General features: G+C 43.0%; 1 long non-coding RNA gene across 1 annotated transcript; it reads right to left on the bottom strand.

Annotated features, from left to right (window-relative positions):
- On the bottom strand, nucleotides 1–27,637 carry LOC145512855 (uncharacterized). Its single transcript, XR_014058858.1, has 5 exons — nucleotides 27,424–27,637; nucleotides 25,735–26,793; nucleotides 18,231–18,310; nucleotides 3,639–3,838; nucleotides 1–2,805 (listed from the first exon to the last, which is right to left on the bottom strand). It is a non-coding gene; the product is annotated as an uncharacterized LOC145512855 (long non-coding RNA).
- Between the last annotated feature and the right edge of the window lie 333 nt (nucleotides 27,638–27,970).

Here is a 27,970-nt window from a genome sequence, read left to right on the forward strand (position 1 = left end):
TTTTTCTTTTGAAATTATTTAGGTACCAGTCATTCACTGACTATATGATTGGCTATGACTTCTGAGCTATTATCATACATACACAGGAAGTTTTATAGAGTGAGAAAATCAAACCATAGGTTTCTTTTCAAATGTGAAGAACTTACAAATACTGAACTGAAAAATGAATGAAGTCAACATAATTACATCTTATAGATGTTTCATTAAAATGTGTTACTTTCAATTTTATACTTTTATCCTTGTGTTTTAGGTCCATTAACTTGTTTCTCATTTCACATGTTTTCACAAGCTTTTGAAAAAGCTGGTCTGCCAGGGGCCCTGTTTTCCCGGGACCTGCTGGCCAGACAGTCCTGTTGCTAAAAGACCTTCTCAAGACTGGCCTGTCCCTCACCTCACTTCTGGTATCTTCTGATTCCTTGCTCCTGCATATCTGCTCATGTTTCCACTTCAGCTGGTATTGAAACTGGTCACAAACTCAGCTCCTTCATTGTCTCCTACACAATATCCAACCACACTGAATCTTCCATGAAGGGGGAGAGGTGATAAGTTCTGAGGGCCGTGGACAGAGGTCACTCACGTACCTCACAGCTTTCTGCCCTCTGGTCAGCGCTACCCTTTCCACCCCCTGTCCACCCTCCCTCACCCCACATCCTCCAATCTGCCTGTGGCCACCCTGCCCAGGGCGGCTCTCCAGGGTCACACCCTCCCCTTCCCTTGTCTGGCTGCTTCTTTCTGAAAGCTTCTCTCTGCTTCCTGACAGACCTGCAGGAAGGCCTGCACTCCCCAGGCTCCTTGAATTTCCTGTCTCCTTTCATAAGCATTTGTCTGGTGCATTCATTTCCGTAGAGCACCTGGGCAGGAGCCCCTGCTGGCCACTTTCTGGATAAGGGCTTCTCATCTCTCAGGTCAAAGCTTCTGCTTGCCTTTTTCACCATTAGAAAGTAACAAGATGATGGGACTTCCTTGGTGGTCCAGTGGCTTAGACTCCATGCTCCCAGTGCAGGGAGCCCCAGTTCTATCCTTGCTCAGGGAACTAGACCCCACATGGTGCAAATAAGAGTTCACACGCTGCAACTAAAAAGGTTCCATGTGCAGCAATGAAGATCAAAGATCCTTCATGTTACAACCAAGACCTACTGCAGCCAAATAAATAAATTTAAAAAAAAAGAAACTAATTATATCAATCCGAGTTCTGGCTTCATTGAAACTTCATTTCCCCCTCATAGTCTCTTCTGACCTTCAACATTCCCCTGAAAGAACATACCCCTGTCTTCACAGAATAATGAAAGAGGAGTCAAGTGACAAAGTCCCAACTGAGACCCTGTCCTCTCCACTCCCAGTCCTGGGCTTTCTCAGGGTCTCTTTCCTTTTGACTGTCTTTTATTACTTGGGTTTCTTCATGAAAGAAATGCACTGCACTGTGAATTTCCTTCAGTAAACACAGACTCTCTGCTTGTTTGAGCAAACAGGGCCACGGAGATGGGATGGCGCAGAGACAGCAGGGTGGGCAACAGGTCCATCTTCTCTGTTAACCACAGGAGGCACAGTGCCCAGGACCCATGATGCTTAGGAGGCCCATGAAAATGTTTAATTTCTTTTTAAAAAAATACTTAGTTATTTATTTAGCTGTGCTGTGTCTCGGTTGGTGGGATCTTTAGTTTAGCAGCATGTAGGATCTAGTTTCCTGACCAGGAATAGAACCTGAACCTGAATTGAGAGTGCAGAGTCTTAGCCACTGGATCACCAGGGAAGTCCTTTAATTTCTTTTAAAATCAGAAGGAAAAAACAAACAAACAATTTTTAGGTTGAAGAAAACGTTTCAATATATGATAATATTTGTCTTCATACCAATACTGCTGCTGCGTCTCTTCAGTCGTGTCCGACTCTGGGCGACCCCATAGACGGAAGCCCACCAGGCTCCACTGTCCCTGGGATTCTCCAGGCAAGAACACTGGAGTGGGGTGCCATTGCCTTCTCCTCATACCAATACAGACATAAAATAAAATTTAATCATTTTTTTAAGAAGGAGCCCACAAAAGCAAGAGTATCCAGGGTCCATGGCAATTATACTGTGGCCCTGGCGGGCAGGTGTCTCCGCACTGAACTTTACACGTGAAAGTCCATTTAAAGTTGTGCTGCTGGTTGGGGAATGGAAAGTTGGCACCTCCTAACTACGAGTAATCATCACTTATGTCAGGTAAACCAGAGGAACTAATTACAAGGCTGGTTCTGTCTTCTGGGTCAGCATGGACTGGAGCCAGCAGCCCAGTACTCTTGTAAAGCCATGGGCCATGCTCCAGGGGCAGGGGCTCAGCTTTCTCTGTGTGGGGGAAGTTCGTCTCCTCTCTTGGAGTTTCATTCCAGTTACAGCTCAACCCAGGGTTCCCTGAAGGTCAGGTAAGCCGTGCATTAGAAGGCATTGGAGCCTTGCCTGGCCCATCCTCAAGCCAACCACCCACACTGGGCCCCTCCTCTCCTCCCTGAAGCTTATTAGCATTCTCAGCAGAGAAGTGGCAGAAAAGGGTAAAAAACAATTTGAACTTTGCTCCATATACAGTCATATACATGACTCCAATACAGTCAGCCCCATATTCCAAACCCAGCTCTAGTACTTGCCAACTCTGTGTGCTTTATGAGCCTCAATTTTGTTTTCAATTAAAATGGGGATATCATTACCTGTTTATACAGTTATTGCAAGTATTGAATAAGAGAACCTGTGCAAAGTCCGAGGACCCAGTGGGAGCCTGGGTTAGCAGCATGATAGTAGAGTCTAGAGCATGTCTTGAAGTTGTATTTTCGTACTTTCTGCAATATAAAGAAATATTGAGAGCTGCAGCAAAGATGGTTCTTCCTCTGGCATACAGTAGTTCCTCTCACTCCTTTTTAATGACCTAATCCTATCCATTAATAATCTGCCTTCATGGTTCTGTCTGTCACCCACCTCCACTAGCCAAGGGAAGATAGTGTGGTGTGCTAGGAAGTCATCTGGGTAAGAGCTCAGGGACCCTCAATTATAATGTGAACCCTGCTGCCCCTGAGCTGCAGAATCTTGGGCAACTTGCTCCAACAATTTGGTCTTCAGTTCCATCTGTAATATTAGGTTTCCCTCTGTGAAAGAATAAATACATATATATGTCTATGCCTGATTCCTGACAAAGAATTCCTGAAACTCTTATAAAACAGAGGTCCTAGGGAAATCTTCTGTTCTAATACTTAAGTCTTTGACTCTAGTTCCTAACATAGAGCTTCTAAGACCTTTTAACTTCCTAAGTGATAGGAGTGTCATTTGTTCTAATGAGGTGACCTGTGGTCAAATTCTCGATGAGGATTCGCCACCAGAAAGACAAAGCCACGATCAGAATCTTGGAACTTTCAGCCCCAACCCCCTATTCTCTGGGGCTGAAAATTGAGTTAATAATCGACCTGGCTTCCCAGGTGGCCCGGTGGTAAAGAATCTGCCTGACAATGCAGGAGACACAAGAGATGCAGGTTTGATCCCTGGGTTGAGCAGATCACTTGGAGGAGAAAATGACAATCCATTCCAGTATTCTTGCCTGGAAAATCCCACGGACAGAGGAGCCTGGCAGGTTACAGTCCATGAGATGGCAAAGAGCAGGCACGACTGAGCACACACATACCTATATGGTGAATCCTCCATAAAAATCCCAGTAGGACCGGGTTTGGGGAGCTCTGGGGTGAGCATTGACATGCTGGGATAGTGGCATGTTGCCACTCCATGGGCACAGAACTCCTGTACTCGGGACTCTTCTGGACCTCACCCTCTGTATCTCTTCATCTGGCTGTTCATTCAATCTTTATTGTGTCCTTTACAATAAACCTGTAAACAAAAGAAAGTATTTTCCTGAGTTCTGTGAGCCATCCTAGCAAATATTTTAACCCAAAGAGGGGTCAAAAGATATCTGATTTATAGCCAGTGGGGAGTCAGAAGTACAAGTGACAGCCTGGGACTTGGGACTAACACTTGAAGTGGGAGCAGTCTTGTGGAGTTGAGTCTTTAAAAAATTTTTTTTTGCATTTTAATTTTTTTATTAATTAATTTTTATTGCAGAATAGTTGCTTTATAATGTTGCATTAGATCTACTGCATAACATATCAGCTCTATGTATACATATACCCTCTCCCTTTGGGGGGACTGAGCCCTTAACCTTTGAGATCTGATGCTAACTCCAAGTGGACTGTGTCAGAACTGAACTGAACTGTAGGCCACTTGGCTGGTGCCAAACAGCTTGTTGTAGTGAAGAATCCACACATCTGGTGTCAGAAGTGTTGTGAGTGTGGCAACTGCTTGGATTTTATGATTCTGGGCAAAGGCTAAGTTTCTTTACACAAAGAAAAGATTGGGGGTTCTTTGTTTAAAGGTATATGCATGCTCAGTCACTCAGTTGTGTCCAACCCTTTGTGACCCCATGGACTGTAGCCTGCCAGGCTCCTCCGTCCATGGGATTTCCCAGGCAAGAATACTGGAGTGGGTTGCCATTTCCTTCTCCAGGGGATCTTCCTGACCCAGGGACCGAACCTGCGTCTACTGCATCTCCAGCATTGCAGGCAGATTTTTCACCCTCTGAGCCATCAGGGAAGCATGACACTATAAAAGTGGGAGATGGAAAAATTCACCGGAAAAGGCAGAGTGAAAGCCTGGAGCCTTCTATTAACTTTCCTCAGTTCAAACCCTGAAGGTGGAGTTGGGTTTCAAGTTGCTCACCAACAATCCAGAGCCTGGCTAGAAGGCTCCCGTGCTGCTAGTGGCCTGTGAATTCTCATAGGGCACCGAGATGAGAAGGGAAAATGGAGCTTTAAGACTCACACTGCTGAGAGCAATGACATCCCCGAGGCAAATCCAGGAACACCTAGGATTCCTGAGAGCCCGGGGAGATCACAGCTTTCAGGCTGGGATCAGGCTTTATAAACTTTCCCGACTGGGAGGTGACGTCACACTTGAAAATCCTGTTGCTGCCAACTCAGCCCAAGTTCACATTCCTTCAGGCGACCAGCTGCAAAACCGTAAGTTTGTGGAGTGTGTCTGTGTGAGGATGTGGGGCCAGTACGACCACCTCATACAAACTGCTAACCTGGAGGGCGGGGCAAGAGACACCAATTCTGGAATTCCTATTCTTGCCTGTTCCTGCCCACCCCTGCTCTTTGCAGTATGGAAACCATTTCATTGCAGACAGGTGATTTCTCAGGCATGTTGTTGTCAATATGTGGAATAAATCACTTCCTCCTCCACCCTGAGAAAAATTGTCCCTCTCCTACAGGAGCATAATTCAAGCAGTCTGCCTCCAGGGAGCTGAGAGGAGTGAAACCAGCACCGATTGCCTAAGCTCCAAGAATTATGAGCAGTGAAAAGACACAATGAAGAGGAGGTGCCTCAGTGGTAAGGCAGGGTCTGCACCAGACCAACCTGACTCTGAAACTTGGACACAGAACATTTTCTTCTCTCTACACCTAAATAACCATTTAAAGTAGAAGTATAAAACACACTTAAACCAGGCTTCCTTGGTGGTTCAGTGGTAAAGAATCTACCTGCCAATGCAGGAGACAAGGGTTCCATCCCTAACTCTGGAAGATCCCACATGTGGTAGAGCAACTAAGCCCATGCACCACAACTATTGAGCCTGTGCTCTAGAGCTCATGAGCTGCAACTACTGAGCCCACGTGCCGCAACTGCTGAAGCCCATGCTCCCCAGAGCCCGTGCTCTGCAACACGAGAAGCTACAACTAGAGAGTAGCCCTTGCTCACCGCAACTAGAGAGAAGTCCTCGCAGCCAAAAGCACCCAGCATAGCCAAAAACAAATAAATAAAAATTATTATTATTATTTTTAAAATTTTTTAAATTTAAAAATAAAAAAAAATTTAAACCATGAGTCTATTTATAAGATTTCTACTTACACATAACTTTCTGGTAATCTACGTAGCTTCTAAAACGAGTGTTGGTTCCTCACTAAAATTAGATTATGTCTAGTGATATAGATATATTTGTATATTTATGTATTTTGTAAAAAAAAATACTGGAAACCCTCTCACCGGCGGGTGTGGGGGAGGATTTCTTATCTCGGAGGGCAACGTAACTGGGAGGAAAAAATAAATAAAACCCACAGATTACGTGCCTAAAGCAACTCCCAGCAAAGAACCCCAGACGCTCGCATCATCCGCCACCAGCAAGTGGGGGCTGAACGGAGAGGAGCGGGCGGCATTGCCTAGGGTAAGTACCGGGCCCGAGTGCCCCGAGGGCAAGCTGAGGGAGCTAACGAGAGATAGTAACCTAAACTGTGGGACAGCGAGAGAGAGAGAGAACTATCCCGCGAAAAGCCCAACTCTAAGGCACTGCCGGCCCGCTCACAGAACAAAGGACTGAGCTATACCAGAGGAGAGCTAGCCGGCTGCGGACCGCCCCATCCCCCGCCGGACACAGCGGGCAGGCGGGGCCTGCCAGAGCCGGAAAGGGGCAAACTCGGCTCCAGAGAGGGCACCCCCTACCAAACTGCAAACAGGCTCCCAGTTTCTAAGCAAAGACTGCCTGAGATCCCGGAGGGTCGACAGCCGCCGGGAGGGTCGCAGCCAGAGACCAGCTCCCCAGAACCGACACAAAGCACACCGGAGCCGGGCGCGCCCGTAAACCGAGGCGGGGACCAGGGAGGTGATAAGCCGCACCGCCCCAACAGGGGAGAGCGCCCTCGCCAAACTCCTGGCCGCCTGGGCAGCTCCGACCGGGAACGGCACAAGCCGCGGGCGAAACCGAGTCTGCGCCTTTGTGGAGTAACCGGGAGCCTGAACCTGAGCGGCTTAGACCTGGGAAGTGCACGCAGCTCAGGGCCCGCTCCCCGGCCGAGTAACCTGAAGCCTGAGCAGGGTAGACGGGGAAAGCACACACGCCGTGAGCGGGGGCGAACCCAGTGCGGCCGAGACACTGCGAGCTTACCACACACACGCCAGAATTGCAGTGTTCCTTCCTCCCCACAGCACGATTGAACAAGCGAACCTAAAGAGATCACCTCCACCGCTTTGTTGCAGGGCGGAAATTAGATACTGAAGAGATCTCCAAACAGAAGCCAAATAAACAGAGGGAAGCGCTTTGGAAGGGACAGGCCAACAGATTAAGATCCCTGTAGTTAATACCGACTGCATTGAAAAGGACCTATAGATCTTGAAAAGTATAAGCAGGAATAAGGATCTATCTAAAACTGAGCAGATCCCACACTGCTCACAACAGCTCCAGAGAAAGTCCGGGATATATATATTTTTTACTATTATTATTATTTTTTTTTTTTAATTAAAAAAAAATTTTTTTTTTCTCTTCTTTCCTTTTTCTTCAAGTCCTCTATTACACCTTTAACTTTCATTTTCATAACCCACTATTAACTTGCAAAAAAAAAAAAAACAAACCCTATTTTTGAAGCAAACTACATACATATATCTTATACCTTTTGTGTTTTCTTTTTTTAATGTTTTTTTCCTGTTCTACATTTTTTTACTGTTTCTTTTTTTACTGTTTTACTGTTTTTTTTTTTCTTTTTACACTGTTTCCTTTTTTCTTTTTTTTTTTTTTAGATTGTAAGTTTTATAAGAGTCTAACCTCTACTCTAGATTTTTAATCTTTGTTTTACATATTTGATATCAACTTTGTACATTTAAGAACCCAATCTTTAGGACCCATTTTTACTCAGGAGTGTGATCACTGGCCTGATCACTCTCTCCCCCTATTGATGCTCTTTCTTCTCCCTCAGGGAACCTCTATCTCCCACCCTCCTCCTTCTCTTCTCAACCCAATTCTGTGAATCTCTGAGGGTGTTCTGGGTACCGGAGAACACTTCAGGAACAGGATACTGCCCAGATCTCTCTCTCCCCTCTTAATTCCTCCCTTTCTACTCATGCTCACCTCTGTTACCTTCCTCCCCCCTCTCTATGTATCTCTGTGAATCACTCTGAGGGTTCCAAACTGTGGAAAGCACAGAGGGAAGTGCTTACTGGCTAGATTGCTCTCTCCACATTTGAATTCCTCTCTTCCCCTCCTGGTCACCTCAACCCACCCCCCACCCCCACCTCATCTCTCCATGTAACTCAGTGAACCTTTCTGGGTATCCCTCACTGTGGAGAATCTTTTCACCATTAACCTAAAAGTTTTATTATTGAGGCTGTATGGAAGGAGAAGTCTTGAGGCTACTGCAAGAATAAGACTGAAAGCCAGGGGAAACATTAATTAATAAGAGACCATCCAATAGCTTCCATAAATTCACTGAAACCAAGCTCCACCCAAGAGACAATAAGTTCCAGAGCAAGACATACCACGCAAATTCTTCAGCAACGCAGGAACATAGACCTGAGCATCAATATACAGGCTGCCCAGAGGCACACCAAATCCATAGACATCTCAAAAATTAATACTGGTCACTCCATTACACTCTAGAGAGCAGAAATCCAGCTCCACCCACCAGAACACCGACACAAGCTCCCCCAACCAGGAAGCCTTGACAAGCCACCTGTCCAACCCCAACCGCAGTGAGGAACCTCCACAACAAAGAGGAACTTCATACTACCAGAATACAGAAGGGCCACGCCTAACACAGCAATCTAAACAAGATGAAAAGACAGAGAAATACTCAGCAAGTAAAGGAAAATGAGAAATGCCCACAAAGCCAAACAAAAGAGGAGGAGATAGGAAATCTATCTGAAAAAGAATTTAGAATAAGGATAATAAAAATGATCCAAAATCTTGAAAGCAAAATGGAGTTACAGATAAATAGCCTGGAGACAAAGATTGAGAAGATGCAAGAAATGTTTATCAAGGACTTAGAAGAAATAAAAAGGAATCAATATAGAATGAATAATGAAATAAAGGAGATAAAAGACACTCTGGAGGGAACCAACAGTAGAATAACGGAGGCAGAAGATAGGATAAGTGAGGTAGAAGATAGAATGATGGAAATAAACGAAGCAGAGAGGAAAAAAGAAAAAAGAATCAAAAGAAATGAGGAAAACCTCCGGGACCTCTGGGACAATATGAAACGCCCCAACATTCGAATCATAGGAGTCCCAGAAGAAGAAGATAAAAGGAAAGGCCATGAAAAAATACTCGAGGAGATAATAGTTGAGAATTTCCCTAAATTGAGGAAAGAAATAGTCACAGAAGTCCAAGAAACCCAGAGAGTTCCAAACAGGATAAACCCAAGGCGAAACACCCCAAGACACATATTAATCAAATTAACAAAGATCAAACACAAAGAACAAATATTAAAAGCAGCAAGGGAAAAACAACAAATAACACACAAGGGGATCCCCATAAGGATAACAGCTGATCTTTCAATAGAAACCCTTCAGGCTAGAAGGGAATGGCAGGACATACTTAAAGTAATGAAAGAGAATAATCTACAACCCAGATTACTGTACCCAGCAAGGATCTCATTCAGATATGAAGGAGAATTCAAAAGCTTTACAGACAAGCAAGAGCTGAGGGAATTCAGCACCACCAAACCAGCTCTCCAGCAAATGCTAAAGGATCTTCTCTAAACAGGAAACACAGAAAGGATGTTTCAACACGAACTCAAAACAACAAAGTAAATGGCAACGGGATCATACTTATCAATAATTACCTTAAATGTAAATGGGTTGAATGCCCCAACCAAAAGACAAAGGGTCGCTGAATGGATACAAAAACAAGACCCCTATATATGCTGTCTACAAGAGACCCACCTCAAAACTAGAGACACACACAGGCTGAAAGTGAAAGGATGGAAAAACATATTCCACGCAAATGGAGACCAAAAGAAAGCAGGAGTCGCAATACTCATTTCAGATAAAATAGACTTTAAAATAAAGGATGTGAAAAGGGACAAAGAAGGACACTACATAATGATCAAAGGATCAATTCAAGAAGAAGACGTAACAATCATAAATATATATGCACCCAACATAGGAGCACCACAATATATAAGGCAAATACTAACAAGTATGAAAGGGGAAATTAACAATAACACAATAATAGTGGGAGACTTTAATACTCCACTCACGCATATGGATAGATCAACTAAACAGAAAATTAACAAGGAAACACAAACTTTAAATGATACAATAGACAAATTAGATTTAATTGATATTTACAGGACTTTCCACCCCAAAACAATCAATTTTACCTTTTTCTCAAGTGCACATGGAACTTTCTCCAGGATAGATCACATCCTGGGCCATAAATCTAGCCTTGGTAAATTCAAAAAAATTGAAATCATCCCAGCCATCTTTTCTGACCACAATGCAGTAAGATTAGACCTCAATTACAGGAAAAAAACTGTTAAAAGTTCCAACATATGGAGGCTAAACAACACGCTTCTGAATAACCAACAAATCACAGAAGAAATCAAAAAAGAAATCAAATTATGCATAGAAACGAATGAAAATGAAAACACAACAACCCAAAACCTATGGGACACTGTAAAAGCAATACTAAGGGGAAGGTTCATAGCAATACAGGCGTACCTCAAGAAACAAGAAAAAAATCAAATAAATCAACTAACTCTACACCTAAAGCAACTAGAGAAGGAAGAAAGGAAAAACCCCAGGGTCAGTAGAAGGAAAGAAATCTTAAAAATTAGGGCAGAAATAAATGCAAAAGAAACAAAAGAGACCATAGCAAAAATCAACAAAACTAAAAGCTGGTTTTTCGAGAAGATAAACAAAATTGATAAGCCATTAGCCAGACTCATCAAGAAACAAAGGGAGAAGAATCAGATCAACAAAATTAGAAATGAAAATGGAGAGATCACAACAGACTCCACAGAAATACAAAGGATCATAAGAGACTACTACCAACAGCTATATGCCAATAAAATGGACAACTTGGAAGAAATGGACAAATTCTTAGAAAAGTATAACTTTCCAAAACTGAACCAGGAAGAAATAGAAGATCTTAACAGACCCATCACAAGCACGGAAATCGAAACTGTAATCAGAAATCTTCCAGCAAACAAAAGCCCAGGACCAGACGGCTTCACAGCGGAATTCTACCAAAAATTTAGAGAAGAGCTAACACCTATCCTACTCAAACTCTTCCAGAAAATTGCAGAAGATGGTAAACTTCCAAACTCATTCTATGAGGCCACCATCACCCTAATTCCAAAACCAGACAAAGATGTCACAAAAAAGGAACACTACAGGCCAATATCACTGATGAACATAGATGCAAAAATCCTTAATAAAATTCTAGCAAACAGAATCCAACATCATATTAAAAAGATCATACATCATGACCAAGTGGGCTTTATCCCAGGAATGCAAGGTTTTTTTAACATCCGCAAATCAATCAATGTAATACACCACATTAACAAATTGAAAGAAAAAAACCATATGGTTATCTCAATAGATGCAGAAAAAGCCTTTGACAAAATTCAGCATCCATTTATGATTAAAACCCTCCAGAAAGCAGGAATAGAAGGAACATATCTCAACATAATAAAAGCTATATATGACAAACCCACAGCAAACATTATCCTCAATGGTGAAAAATTGAAAGCATTTCCCCTAAAGTCAGGAACAAGGCAAGGATGCCCACTTTCACCACTACTATTCAACCTAGTTTTGGAAGTTTTGGCCACAGCAATCAGAGCTGAAAAAGAAATAAAAGGAATACAGATAGGAAAAGAAGAAGTAAAACTCTCACTGTTTGCAGATGACATGATCCTCTACATAGAAAACCCTAAAGACTCTACTAGAAAATTACTAGAGTTGATCAATGAATATAGTAAAGTTGCAGGATATAAAATTAACACACAGAAATCCCTTGCATTCCTATACTCCAATATTGAGAAAACAGAAAGAGAAATCAAGGAAACAATACCATTCACCATTGCATCAAAAAGAATAAAATACTTAGGAATATATCTACCTAAAGAAACAAAAGACTTATATATAGAAAACTATAAAACACTGATGAAAGAAATCAAAGAGGACACAAACAGATGGAGAAATATACCGTGTTCATGGATTGGAAGAATTAATATAGTGAAAATGAGTATACTACCCAAAGCAATCTATAGATTCAATGCAATCCCTATCAAGCTACCAATGGTATTTTTCACAGAACTAGAACAAATCATCTCACAATTTGTATGGAAATATAAGAAACCTCGAATAGCCAAAGCAATCTTGAGGAAGAAGAATGGAACTGGAGGAATCAACCTGCCTGACTTCAGGCTCTACTACAAAGCCACAGTCATCAAGACAGTATGGTACTGGCACAAAGATAGAAATATAGATCAATGGAACAAAATAGAAAGCCCAGAGATAAACCCATGCACATATGGACACCTTATCTTCGACAAAGGAGGCAAGAATATACAATGGAGAAAAGACAATCTCTTTAACAAGTGGTGCTGGGAAAACTGGTCAACCACTTGTAAAAGAATGAAACTAGAACACTTCCTAACACCGTACACAAAAATAAACTCAAAATGGATTAAAGATCTAAACGTAAGACCAGAAACAATAAAACTCCTAGAGGAAAACATAGGCAAAACACTCTCCGACATAAATCACAGCAGGATCCTCCATGACCCACCTCCCAGAATATTGGAAATAAAAGCAAAAATAAACAAATGGGACCTAATTAAAATTAAAAGCTTTTGCACAACAAAGGAAACTATAAACAAGGTGAAAAGACAGCCTTCAGAATGGGAGAATATAATAGCAAATGAAGCAACAGACAAACAATTAATCTCAAAAATATACAAGCAACTTCTGCAGCTGAATTCCCGAAAAATAAACGACCCAATCAAAAAATGGGCCAAAGAACTAAACAGACATTTCTCCAAAGAAGACATACAGATGGCTAACAAACACATGAAAAGATGCTCAACATCACTCATTATTAGAGAAATGCAAATCAAAACCACAATGAGGTGTCATTTCACACCAGTCAGAATGGCTGCTATCCAAAAGTCTACAAGCAATAAATGCTGGAGAGGGTGTGGAGAAAAGGGAACCCTCTTACACTGTTGGTGGGAATGCAAACTAGTACAGCCACTATGGAGAACAGTGTGGAGATTCCTTAAAAAACTGGGAATAGAACTGCCATATGACCCAGCAATCCCACTGCTGGGCATATACACCGAGGAAACCAGAATTGAAAGAGACGCGTGTACCCCAATGTTCATCGCAGCACTGTTTACAATAGCCAGGACATGGAAGCAACCTAGATGTCCATCAGCAGACGAATGGATAAGGAAGCTGTGGTACATATACACAATGGAATATTACTCAGCCATTAAAAAAAATACATTTGAATCGGTTCTACTGAGATGGATGAAACTGGAGCCCATTATACAGAGTGAAGTAAGCCAGAAAGAAAAACAACAATACAGTATACTAATGCATATATATGGAATTTGAAAGATGGTAACGATAACCCTATATGCGAGACAGAATAAGAGACACAGATGCATGGAACAATTTTATGGACTCTGAGGGAGAAGGTGAGGGTGGGACGTTCTGGGAGAATAGCATTGAAACATGTATATTATCATATGTGAAACAGAACACCATTCCATGTTCGATGCATGTGACAAGGGCTCAGGGCCGGGGCAATGGGATGATCCAGAAGGATGGGATGGGGAGGGAGGTGGGTCTGGGGTCCAGGAAGGGGAACACATGTAAACCCATGGCTGATTCATGTCAATGTATGGCAAAAACTATTACAATATTGTAAAGTAATTAGCCCCCAACTAAAATAAATAAATTTATTAAAAAAAAAAAATACTGGAACAAGCTGATAGGATTAAGCGTAGGAGTACAAACAGCCTCCTTTGAGAGTACGGAGTCAACAAACTTCTTCTAAATAGTAAATAGTTTAGACTTTGTGGACCTGTAAGTCTCTGTCACAGCCACTCAGCTCCATCATTGTAGCACAAAACAGTCACAGACGTCACAGAACTTAATGAACGTGGTTGTGTCCCAGTAAATCTTTACTTTAAACTGCCGGCATTTGAATTTTACATAATTTTCATATGTCATGAACTTTTATTCTTATTTCAAGCTTTTTCATTTAAAAATTTAAAAGCCATTCTTAGCTCTCAGGCTGTGTAAAAACAGGCTGTGATTTGAAGTGCCCACAGGAGATAGTTTGCCCGATTTATAAAAATTCCTAAGGCAAAAATGTAATGAAGGCAAAGTTTTGTTTTTGGTTGATTTAATCCTTTCCCTTCCCTATGGCCCTACTATTTTAAAGTAAGATGGAAAAGAAAACAAATAAACTAAGATGATGGCGGGGGTGGGGATGGGGTGGAGTTTAGGAGTTTGGGATTATCATATACAAACTACCATATATAAAATAAGCTAAACAACAAGGTCCTACTGTATAGCACAAGCAACTACATTCAATAGCCTCTAATAAACCACAATGGAAAAGAATATGAAAAAGAATACATATATATGTATATATAACTGAATCACTTTGCTGTATAGCAGAAACAAACACAACATTGTAAATAAACTATACCTCAATTTTTAAAAAATCCATTCAGAGCAAAAAGAACCACTCAGGACTGCCTCTGGTGGTAAAGGTACCCCTGTAACCCCACCCTCCATGCGTGCATGTGTGCTCAGTCGTGTCTCACTCTTTGCAGCCCCCTGGACTATGGCTCACCAGGCTCCTCTGTCCATGGAATTTTCCGGGCAAGAATACTGCAGTGGGTTGCCATTTCCTACTCCAGGGGATCTTCCCAAGCCAGGGGTCAAACCTACGTCCTACGTCTCTTTTGTCTCTTGCATTGGCAGGTGGATTCTTTACCACTGTGCCACCTGGAAAGCCCATCCCTACCCTAAACAAAACCAAACCTTCCTGAGACTTCCTTGGTAGTCCAATGGCTAAGACTCTGTGCTCTCAATGTATGGAGTTTGGGTTCAGTCCATGGTGGAGGAACTAAAGACACTGCAGCTAAGACCCGACACAGCCAAATAAATAAAAATAAATAAATATTAAAACAAGACAAACCAAAAAAAACCCAAACCTTCCCGTCTCCTCGTTGACAGCTGAAATGCCTTTAACAGAGGATAAGTTCTGGAATTTGACATATTAAATTAACAGCCACAATAAGGATAAAATAAAATAAAGTAAGATAGGTGGGTAAGGAAAAGGTAAGTCAAAGGAACACATTATCAACACAGGAATTTCAAGAAAAGCAAGGGAAATATTTTGAAGACGGTCCCTCTTTTGCCACCTTGTAAACAATTACTGACTTTACCTTGAAGGGGAATGAATTTTGCTTCTAGCAAAATCAACAGACTTCTATAGACCTCTATTATATTCCAGGAACACACAGAGTGCAAAGACAGGGGAAACAGCCCCTGCTCTTTGATAGAAGAGAACTGCAATTAGATAATAAAAGGCCCTTTCCATTGAGTGATGAGTCAATGGTTCATTGAACAAAACATTTACTGGGCACAAAAAGGCAAAACGGTTGTCTGAGAAGGCCTTACAAATAGCTGAGAAAAGAAGAGAAGCTAAAGGCAAAGGAGAAAAGGAAAGATGTATCCATCTGAATGCAGAGTTTCAAAGAAAAGCAAGGAGAGATAAGAGAGTCTTTCTAAGTAATCACTGCAAAGAAATACAGGAAAACAATAGAATGGGAAAGACTAGAGATCTTTTCAAGAAAATTAGAGATACCAAGGGAACATTTCATGCAAAGATGAGCACAATAAAGGACAGAAACGGTATGGACCTACCAGAAGCAGAAGATATTAAGAGGTGGCAAGAATACACAGAAGAACTGTACAAAAAGATCTTAATGACCTAGGTAACCACGATGGTGTGATCACTCGCCTAGAGCCAGACATTCTGGCCACGAAGTCAAGTGGGCCTTAGGAGGCATTACTATGAACAAAGCTAGTGGAGGTGGAATTCCAGCTGAGCTATTTCAAACCCTAAAATATGATGCTGTGAAAGTGCTGCACTCAATATGCCAGCAAATTTGGAAAACTCAGCAGTGGCCACAGGCCTGGAAAAGGTTAGTTCCAATTCCAAAGAAAGGCAATGCCAAAAATATTCAAACTACTGCACAATTACACTCATTTCACACGCTAGCAAAGTAATGCTCAAAATCCTCCAAGCTAGGCTTCAACAGTACGTGAACCGAGAAATTCCGTATGTTCAAGCTGGATTTAGAAAAGGCAGAGGAACCAGAGATCAAATTGCCAACATCCATTGGATGATAGAAAAAGCAAGAGAATTCCATAAAAACACCTACTTCTTCTTCATTGATTATGTTAAAGCCTTTGACTGTGTGGATCACAACAAACTGTGGAAAATTCTTAAAGAGATGGGAATACCAGACCACCTTACCTGCCTCCTGAGAAATCTGTATGCAGGTCAAGAAGAAACAGATAGAACTGGACATGGAACAACAGACTGGTTCCAAATTGGGAAAGGAGTACATCAAGGCTGTATATTGTCACCCTGCTTATTTAACTTATATGTAGAGTACATCATGTGAAATGTCAGGCTAGATGAAGCACAAGCTGGAATCAAGATCGCCGGGAGAAATATCAATAATCTCAGATATGCAGATGACACCACCCTTATGGCAGAAAGTGAAGAAGAACTAAAGAGCCTCTTGATGGAGGTGAAAGAAGAGAGTGAAAAAGCTGGCTTAAAACTCAATATTAAAAAAACAAAGACCATGGCATCTGGTCCCATCACTTCATGGCAAATAGACAGGGAAAAAATGGGAACAGTGACAGACTTTATTTTGGGGGGCTCCAGAATCACTGCAGATGGTGACTTCAGCCAAGAAATTAAAAGATGCTTGCTCCTTGAAGAAAAGCTATGACAAACCTAGACGGCGTATTAAAAAGCATAGACATGACTTTGCTGACAAAGGTCCATATAGTCAAAGCTATGGCTTTTCCAGTAGTCATGTATGGATGTGAGAGTTAGACCATAAAGAAAGTTGAGCACCAAAGAACTGATGCTTTTCAACTGTGGTGCTGGAGAAGTCTCTTGAGTGTCCCTTGGACAGCAAGAAGGTCCAACCCATCAATCCTAAAGGAAATCAGTCCTGAACATTCATTGGAAGGACTGATGCTGAAGCAGAAGCTCCAATACTTTGGTCACCTGATGCGAAGAACTGACTCATTAGAAAAGACTCTGATGCAGGGGAAAGATTGAAGGCAGGAGGAGAAGGGTACAACAGAGGATGAGATGGTTGAATGGCATCACTGACTTCATGGACATGAGTTTGAGCAAGCTCCAGGAATTGGTGATGGATAGGGAAGCCTGCAGTGCTGCAGTCTATGGGGTCACAAAGAGTCGGACACTCTTTCAGCGAGTGAACTGAAGAATTACTACATTCCAGGTCCCGGGTTGGGTCTTCCTTGTCTTCATTTTGGTTATCTGTTTTTCTTAATACACAAAAGTGTCAAGCTGGAAGTTCCAGATGGAACATCAAAGAGGGAAATCACACAGTGACTGGTTTCTGCCTTAGCAGGGCTGGACTAGGGAGAGGTAAGTGAGAACTCCAGGATGCAAAAGCCAAGGAAGTCTTCATGTGTATGTGCTTGCATTACCTGCAGAGTGGGCACCTCCTTGAATTTTGTACCCTAGCGCCCCACCTGGCTGTACTGGCAAAGCCTGCTGTGAGCCTGGGAGGGCTGAAGTTGGCATTTTTGGGTTTGAGTTACCTAAGACACCCCAGCTCCCTGGTGAGAAATTACACATCTTTCTCACTGTATCCAGTCCTGTGGAACTTTCCCATGGCCTTAATTCCCCAGAGACTAGGCTGGTGTGGGCATCACATGCTCCCTTCCGGACTGTGACTCCTGGGCTGAATGAGTTGGTTTGTTTCTTCCCACCATCTCCAGTCTCCCTGAGTAATGCTGACATTACAGTCCAAGTCACACCTCACAGCCTGCTACTCCAAGTGTGATCCATGGACCAGCATCGCCTGGTGCTGGTGAGAAATGCAGACCCTCAGGCCTGTCCCAGACCATAGTCAGAATCTGCATTTTGATAAGGTCCCCCACTCCTCCCACCATGGCATGGCCCTAGCTGCTGCCCTTGAGGTTCACAACAGAGGGCCTGGCAAAGGAGCTTTGCTGAAAATGCACCACTTGTTCCACTGCAGGGGGCATGAGTTTGACCCCTGGTCAGGGAACTAAGATCCCACATGCTGTAAGGGTGAAAAAAAGAAGTAGGGCCAGGGGGCTCTTAATGTTGTTCAGGGATACTTGCCTCTTACAGATCCAGTCTCAACGTTTTTCTGACATCCTAGTGATAGCAGGCCCTGCACAAAGCCGATATCAGAGTTAATACTGTGAGGAGACAAAATAATGAGAATAGTTTTACCAAAGACAATGAAACATTGTATAATGTCTGCATTTCACCATTGACTTGACTGCACCCTTTGAAAACTAAATGTAACAAAAACCTAGGACAGTTTTGGAACTTGTATGCTTTAGCAACTCTTTGTGGAGTTTTACACAAGCACTGTTCTATGAGTTATATAAAATGTTACAAATATAGAAAAAAAATGCACCACTTGCTAAAACTCAAGGAGGCCAAGGGCAGCCCTGCCCTTCCCAGCTGGGCCTCCCTCCCTGGTGCTTTGTTAATGGTTGACTCTAAAATAAAAGAAAAAAAAAAGCTATTAATTTCATAAAATGATGCCAGCACCACCCTTTGAAAAAGCCTCTTTCCAGAGATGCCCCTCCTTTGTGGAGGTGGGAGACTCAGGAGCCTACTTCAAAGTGTAAAGGTACCCTGCAAGGCCCCCCTCAGTCTTGAGCTCATACAAGACAGTGGTGGTTCTTCTTTAGAGACAGACCTCTGGTCTTTCTTCCTTTTAGAATGGGCCAGGAGAGTAGAGAAGAGGTGTCAACAACTCTAATACTTACTGATAGCCTACCACACACCAGACCCTGGACATATATTTTTCATTCTTTAATGCTATCATAAAGGACAGGTTTAGACAGAGGATGAAACAAATTCAGAGAGGCCAGAAGAACGTGCCTCAAATCATCCAGTGTCTACCTGGGAAGAACCAGACACTGAACCCAGGTTCTATGTGTTGCTGACTCATAAGAACATATGAAACCTAACACACAAATGCGGCCAGGCTTTGCCCCATGTGAGAGTAGTGGTGGGGGTGATGATGGCTCTGGGTGTGCATGTATGTGGACATGTGTTTGGGGATGGTGGGCTGGGGTGCTCAGGAGAGTCAAAGGCAAGTGTACAGTGAGAAGCTTGCAGATGGGCCCAACTCCTAGTGGTGGCGGGCCATGGCATAAGTGAGGTATGCAGTCAGCTGAAGATTTCACACATTTGTAATTTAAAATGAGTGGACTAACAAGGACCTCCTGCATAGCACAGGGAACTATACTCAGTATTTTTTAAAATTAAACATTTCTTTTGGGCCACGTGGCCTGTAGGATCTTAGTTCCCCAATCAGGCATTGAACCGAACCCCCCTGTATTGGAAGTGCAAAGTCTTAACCACTAGACTGCCAGGAAAATCCTATACTCAGTATAATAACCTATAAAGGAAAAGAATCTGAAAAAAAAATATGTATGTATAACTGAATCACTTTGCTGTACACCTGAAACTATCACAACATTGTAAATTAACTATACATCAAGTGAAAATAAAAAACATAAGTGGAAATAAGGATATTTAGATTTTTTTCAATGGTGATTTCATCAATGCTTTTTTGGGAAAATACGAAAACCTAAATTCTATCATGTTTTCTAATTCTTTTGGGTCCCCTGCTTTTGCTGATACACTCAGTACACACCCCTGTAAGACCGACCTTAACACCAGTTCTGAGGTCGAGGGGACCTGGCCCAGCTATGTGGAAGTGGTGGTGACAGCTTCTACCTGGGAGACCAGCAATGCAAGGTGTGGTTAGGGAGGTGGGGAGGCTGCAAACTTCAGAATGAGTTACTGCTCTAAGAATTTCTGGAGTGCCTGTTTTCCCCATTCCTGGGCTCTGAGTCAAGAATGTAATTGAAGCCAGGGGACAATAGAGTGTGAAAGGAAAGATGTCCCCTGGTGTCAGATACCCTGGCCAACCAGACCCAGACACACAGAGCAGGTGCTTGGCTTTTGCTCCTGGTGCTGGCTGGGTCCCTGCACCTTGCCCCACACGCTGTGACAAAAGCCACAGCTCCTGCCTCCTCTGTACCTCCAGGATGAGCTCTGACTGAGAAGAGCCTGCTTCCTCCTCCTGACCCTCGTTTCCAGGCTAGAGATACAGAGTGAGTGAAGTCGCTCAGTCGTGTCCGACTCTTTGCGACCCCATGGACTGTAGCCCACCAGGCTCCTCCGTCCATGGGATTCTCCAGGCAAGAGTACTGGAGTGGGTTGCCATTTCCTTCTCCAGAGAGATACAGAGGCAGGAGCCATATCTCAACAGAGGAAACCATGAAGCAGGACCTCAGATGCTAAGGACTTCACCAGAGGAGGGAGAGAATTTTGTTACTGTCTGAAGAAAAAGTTACCCTAGGTAACCTTCTGGTGTGTGGGAAGAGGATGAAAAGGCAGGTGAGCTGGGTTTGCCTAGTGTCACTGAGAAGCCTCCATTGTGCCCTGGTGGAGACACAGGACCTGCATGCTGTCTTCTGGATGGCATGGGGGCAGTGGCTCCCAGAGGGCTGGTGATGGTTGGCCTTTCCATCTTGCAGGGTCTACTTAAGCCCTGCCTCTCCCACTGGAGAGGGGCTGTTCTTACTGTTCATCAGTTTTGGATTTTAGGGGGTTTTTGGCCACAATGTGCAGCTTGCAGGATCTTAGTTCCCCAACCAGGGATTGAACTGCCATCATTAGTAGTGAAAGCGCAGCGTGTTAACCACTGGACCACTGGAGAATTCCCTGGATTTTAGTTCTGCAGGGCAATGAAACCTTATCTCCTTGTGATTTCAGGGGGAAAATCCAAGTGGGCTATCTGGCTCAGAACCATCCTGATGAACACCAGAGGCAGTCTTAAAGAAGCAAGGGCAGCACCACATGGCAGCCTCCCAGGTGAGTATGGAAGAGACAAGAGGCAGCCTTTTCCTTGAAGCCAGGGAGGGTAGATGTAATGGTTGATGGCAGACACAAGACTCAGGTGTGTTTAAATAACAACACAAGAAAATGAAGCTATCCTTCTCTGAGAGCTTGCTGTGCCAGACATTGTACTAAAAACTTTACACGTAGCATCTTAATCATGCCCTGGAGGCAGGTACTTTTATTATCACTCCTATCATGCAGACAGAGACATTAAATAGCTTTCTCAAAGTCATATAACCAGTAAGTGGCAGAGTGACTTCCAAAATCTGGTCTTACTTCAAAGTCTGGCTTTTTGATTTTTGTTTTTGTAGTTGTATGTTTTTATTTTTGTCACACAAAGAGGGAGAGAGGAGGCGAAGGGGCAGAGCCCAGCAACATCCCTGGAACAGACTCTGAGGCATATGTTCTAAGGCATACATTCATCTGGGTTTGTTTTGAAATGGCAATTTCAGTCCATGTTTCAGGAAACTCTCCAGGCTGTCAATCTCAGGGCAAAAAACTTACAATAAAAACCTCCCATCTGTTCACCACACAGGGACACAACACAAAATGCAAAACAAACCTGTTTGGAAAATGTCCTTAAACAAGAACGAACAAAGCCTGGGATTTTGACCTTTATCCTAGACCACATCCATCATAGTGCAGTTTAAGTTTCTCCTATTGCTGCTTCATCCCTCTATCACCATTCACTACCAGTAGTTAAGGATCTTACCAAAACGGAGGCAAGAGTGACCCCGAGCAGTGCCTCAGAGACCACACACCCAGTTCAGTTCAGTTGCTCAGTCGTGTTCGACTCTTTGTGACCCCACGGACTGCAGCACACCAGGCTTCCCTGTCCATCACCAACTCCCGGAGCTTGCTCAAATTCATGTCCATTGAGTCAGTGATGCCATCCAACCATCTCATCCTCTGTCATTCCCTTCTCCTCCTGCCTTCAATCTGTCCCAGCATCAAGGTCTTTTTCAGTGAGGCAGTTCGTCGCATCAGGTGACCGAAGTATTGGAGTTTCAGCTTCAGCATCAGTCCTTCCAATGAATATTCAGGACTGATTTCTTTTAGGATGAACTGGTTGGTTCTCCTTGCAGTCCAAGGGACTCTCAAGAGTCTTCTCCAACACCACAGTTCAAAAGCATTAATTCTTCGGCGCTCAGCTTTCTTTATGGTCCAACTCTCATATCCATACATGACTACTGGAAAACCCATAACTTTGACTAGATGGACATCTTTGTTGGCAAACACCCATTATTAACTTTTATCAACTCCAGGTCTAAACATGGGTTACAGGAAAGAGTGGCTGCCATGAAAGCATCTGTTAAAAGCATCTGTTAAAGTTCAAGTTTGTGTGTTTATGTTGGTGGGAGGAGGTGGGGGAGAAACAGAGATAACATGGAACTGGATTTCTTAAAGCCCTCTATTTCAACCAGCTTGGAGAAACTGGGCTTGTTTGTTTTTTTAACAACTCAAAGGCTGGAAATCAAATGGATTGTCCAGTCCAAGCTGGAGCAGGAATCACTGCATATTGATAGTTAAACAGTTCAACACTGTATTTAGGGAATGCCTGAGGAGAAGGCAATGGCAACCTACTCCAGTACTCTTGCCTGGAAAATCCCATGGACGGCGGAGCCTGGTAGGCTGCAGTCTATGGGGTCGCTAAGAGTCGGACACAACTGAGCTACTTCACTTTCACTTTTCACTTTCATGCACTGGAGAAGGCAATGGCAACCCACTCCAGTGTTCTTGCCTGGAGAATCCCAGGGACGGGGGAGCCTAGTGGGCTGTCGTCTATGGGGTCGCGCAGAGTCGGACACGACTGAAGTGACTTAGCAGCAGCAGCACTTAAAATAAATAGTTTTTTCCCCAAAGCATATGTTTTCATTTCCTATGAGTCAGAAAATATACAAATTACAAAGAATTTCATATCAGTTCTATTTATAAGAACAAAAAAATCAGAAAGAACCCAAATGTTCAAAAACAGGAGAATAACAAACTATGGCATATTAACTATTTCATATAATGATACCTTGACGACTAGGTTAGCAACATAGCAAGGTGCTTATACAAAGTTTTTGAATAAAAAAAAATAAAGTTTTAAATAGAAAGTCCTCTGCATGTACACAGGCAAAACACATGGAAAATAATTTTTTTAAGTGATGGTGAGACTTCTAGTGACCTTTTTATTTATAGATTTTCTCTTATTTTTATAATCTTTTGTGACATATAAACTGAGAAATGTTTACAGTTATATGGTGCCTTGTACTTTAGATGTACATTTGGCTTTACCTTGCAGTCCTATATCCAAATATGGCAAATAGGTTTTCATTTAAATTTCTAAATTGCTACATGAAATTTACATATTCCTTTAAATATGTAACCCCTATTTATTGCTGTTATACAAGTTGGAATTAATTCTCCCGGTTAGTCTTTTTCATCCAAATTTCATTATTCCATGTTAATCAGTAATACTTTATCTTTCTTGGGTCGGAATCCAAACTATTAAAGTGAAAGGGAGCTGCCACTGCCAAGCAATTCCTATGGGTACATCAGTGAGGGACTTCCCTGGTGGCCTAGGGGTTAAGACTCTGTGCTTCTAATGGATGGGATGAGGATGTGATCCCTGGTCAGGAAATAAGATCCCACATGCTGTGCCAAAAATGTAAAAATTAAAAAAAAAAAACCCACAGTAGTGAAAGCCCATGTACATTACCTTGCTTTCTGTCTTTCATGGAAGGCTGGAAGAAAGATTACCTAGAGACCCCCAGGGCTCCTATCCCATTAAGAAGGCTGAAGTCTGGCAACCCCAGCAGGTCAGGTGACTCTTCTCTAAGGGCCTCAGGAAAAGCACGGGGGAGTCTTCCCACGGACTAAATGAGTTTGTGGTGATACTCATCCATCTGCTTTCCTGGGAAGCAAAGGTTGGCTCCCTGCAGACCTCCCTTGTGGAGTAGAAAGCTGAGTTTGTAATCTCGAAGAGCCTATGTAATTATCTAGGTATACACTACTCTTTGCTCTGAAGATTGGGAGATGCTCTAAGAGAAAAGCAAAAGTATAGTAAGATCCCAATTTTTTTGTTTTTTGGAAAGTCAATGGCATAAAACAAGAAATGAGGGGAGGGTAAGAGGGGAAAAGTTGTAAATTAAGTTCAACGAAGGAAACCTGTAGGTGGTGAGAGTAAACAGTAAGATTAAAGCAGATCTAAACTAACAGAGCTCTTGTTTCTAAGGTTTGAGAGGTAAGGGTGAGTCGTGCATGACTGTGGCTGGAATACTCGAGAAAATTATACAGCATGCCCAGAAAAGCCTTTTCCATTGGTTTTAGGTGCTTAAAAATCTTTCAGAAAGGGGGAACAATGCCTGTTTTCCATGCACTTCTGTATAATTTACTCTCATTTTGCCAGACAATCATATCCTATTATTATTAACATGTCTGCATTGCCTCCTGTAGATTATAGACTGTTTGCAGCCAAGAATTCTATACTTTTTCCTCCAACCTCCAACCTATAGTCCCTAAAATAATAGGAGTGCTTCTTAAGTGGAAATGGAAATCCTTAGTCCTGTAAGCCAAATTACTGATTTTTTTTTTAAGCTTCTTTTTGATTTGGACCATTTTAAAAAAGTTTTCATTGAATTTGTTACAACATCGCTTCTATGTTTTGGTTTTTTGGCCACGAGGAATGTGGCATCTTGGCTCCCTGACTAGGGATCCAACCCACACACCCTGCACTGGTAGGCAAAGTCTTAACCATTGGACTATCAGGAAAATCCCTATTTACAATTTTAATCTCCACATACTCTCTAGCCACTAGAAGACGATATAGAAACCCTTTCTATGTTTGAGAGTGAGCAGAATAAGAGATTATAATGAAAAACTACAGCTGGAGGGGAAGAGAGAACACAAGCCAGAAACAGAAGGTCCAGATAGGAGTTTTCAAGCAGAGGATCAGGGATGGAAGAGATGTGAACAGTTCTGCCAGGATTTGAGACCAGGGAGGGACACTTCACTGAGTCACATTTTCTTTACATTGATTACATCTCTATTTCTAGGCAAATTACCCACCACATCCCTTTTTAATTTCTTGGGGAGGTGCTAAGGCAGACAGTGCTGAAGTATCCTGGAAAAAGAGAGTACTTTGTGAGAACAGAGCAGGAAGACACTGATGGAAACGGTGGTCATTAAACTCAAGTAAGCCACTGATGAATCGCTGTCCAGCTGGGTCCTGAGATGCAGAGAAGCCAGCCATCTCCATGAAGCTAGCACTTACCTTAAAAAGGAAAATGAAAAACCCTATTGCCTGGGTGCTGGGTCACACTTCTAATGTGCTGATTGCTGGACTTTCAGCAACAATACCAAACCCTTTTGGGATAGCAATGGTGCTCACTTTGGATAATGGTGTCTGTGACCACAGCATGACTCAAGGACTTACCTGGCAAACTGTTTTACTGTGAAACATGCTTTTCAGAGGAAGTGGGCGTGGGACGGGGTAGGTGGGTGGAGGTCCTGAAGCAGGATGTGGCCAGCACATCAAAAGCTGGTTCATCAGAAGGCCACAGGGCTCTAGGATCCCACTGCATCTACTGGGGAATTTAATTTTCCATTTATGAGTCCAAGCAACGAGTTCTACTGGAAAGGCAGCATTTCAAACCCTGAGTTGACAGCAGGTCAGGACTCACTATCATCAATTGTATTCCCCCCTTACCTCCATCCCTATGCAGCATCCATCCAGGGGAGCCCACTCCTTTGTGCTTCTGGCCCAGCCATGTCCAGTTGGCCCCTTGGGAGACAGAACAGTGTTCTTTGTGTTCCTGGGCCACATGCAGAAGGGCTTTTCACCTTTCTTGTCACTAGCTTTCCTCTGGAGATGGGGATCTACTGCAGCTCCTCAAGAACAAATGAGGGCTGATCTGTCTTCACTTACATTTGCTGCAAGGCCAACCATCAGGATCCCATGTTCTGTTCCCTTTCACTCAGCAACACATCCAAATGCAGTTCAAGAAATGGAGTAACAGAAATTTTCAAGAGCCACTATTTTGCTTAAAAATGAGATATGACTCTTGCTACTCTGAAACATTCTTCATCTTCTATGCACAGGTGATTACGGTGAAATTGTTACCTGAGCATTTGTGTCTGGGTCAATCAACAACCATATCGTGAATGCCTTTTATGGTGGAGTACCACTGTAAAGCCATGAACAGTCTACTGGAGATTGGTGCTCAGGATTTTCATTTCAAAAGGAAAAAGTTATTTCAGTTTCCCCAAGGACCCAACGCAAGGGGAAGAAAAGGCTTGGGTCAAGGACCAGAAGAACTGAAGGCAGAGGCAGGGCGGAGGTGGGAAGTCCACACACATCACCTCGTTTAGTTCTTGGCCTTGTGAGGAAGTGCACAGGCACACCATCTCCTTTAAGGTTGGAGAAATTGCTGCACAAATGGTTAAGATTAACCAGGGGTCACTCAGTAAGTGGTGGAGGACTTGAAGCAGGTCTCTCTGGTTTCCACACACCACCCTGTGCTGCCTAGCCTGGAGGGGAACTGGGGTTGAACTCAAGCAGATGGTGACCTTGAGCAAGCCACCAAGCTCTCCAGCCTTGGGGATGATAAGCCTCCTTCCGGCTCCACATCAGCATTTCAGTTATGGCACTAGCCTTGGCAGGCCCTGATAAGGCCTTGACTCCCCTCTTTGTTCTCCACGGCCTCGGTAACAGATGGAAAGCAAGCTCAGAGGCAGCAGGAACCAGTCTTATCTTCTAGGTCGATGCCTATTTGTCAAGAATTTGGCAAAAGTTGCAATCACATTAGTGAGCCCTCAACATATCTTCATTCATCGTTTGACACAAAATTTATGACATCTGTCACAGGAATGCAGCCGTGAAAACCCTCAGTGTCAAAAAGTGTATATAATGGAAGGAACACTTCTTGCATTGCCTGCCATTCCTAGCAATTTCTTTCCAAATCCGTCTCCAATTTTCGAAATGATGGCTCCCTGAACACCTCAGCATTTTGTTTTGATTGGAGAATTCAGAGTTTTTTGGTAGGTACATCTGAGGGCATTTTTTTTTTTTAATCACATTTACAAACAGTGTTGAAAAGGTAAAAAAATGGTTAACAAAGATTCAGGCAGTTTTTTGAAGTGAAAAAGAATTTTTCTTGGAGAAAAAAAAAATCAGGCCCAAGGTTTTAAACTCTGGAGGATACATAACAGCATACACAAAAGTTCGATTTTGTTTCTGTTAATGATAACTCTAAGAGCAGTAAGTACTGTTCTCTTCAATGTCAGCCTCAAAAGTTTCAGAACATACCCACAAAGTGCTTTTCTTTTTTCCTTAATAAGACATCATAGAATTCCCATCACAAAATTAAGTATTTTTGGAAGATGCTTATATGCTTACCTTGTAACCTTTCTCTGTGGCGCTCCACATCGTTTTACACTGAACAAGGCAACATCTCTGGCTGTGCATTCTGAAATCTGGGCCTGCTAAGTCTTGACAATGGAATTCAGAGTATGAACCTTGAATTCTCTGTCTGCACTACATGTTTTTCTAAACGGTGACCGTATCAGCGTCCAGCCTTGGTGTTGGCACTCTGAAGACCTGTCACTTCTCTCCCCTGACCTCACAGAGCAGCACGTTCAGAGATGATCACGTTGGGTCTGACCTAAGACGTGTGCCCCGTGGGGACAGGGAGTTCTTCCTTTTCTACGTATCAAAACCATCAGTTAATAACAATTCTATGAACTGGCATGAGGCCACAGTAATCCACTGATTTCATCTGGTCCCTGGAACCCAGGGAGGAAGTTGGGCCCTAAATCACCCATGGGGGTCAGGGCAGCTGCAGGCTGACTCAGTCTTTGGCCTTATCCTCCCACAACTGTACCTGCCTCATCTGGTTCTATCCATGTCCAGGAGCTGCTTTTCTTCTGCTGCAAAACGTCTGAAA

This window comes from Giraffa tippelskirchi, chromosome 7 (genome assembly GCF_054371585.1).
Source record: "Giraffa tippelskirchi isolate mGirTip1 chromosome 7, T2T-mGirTip1v1.2.pri, whole genome shotgun sequence".
NCBI lineage: Eukaryota > Metazoa > Chordata > Mammalia > Artiodactyla > Giraffidae > Giraffa > Giraffa tippelskirchi.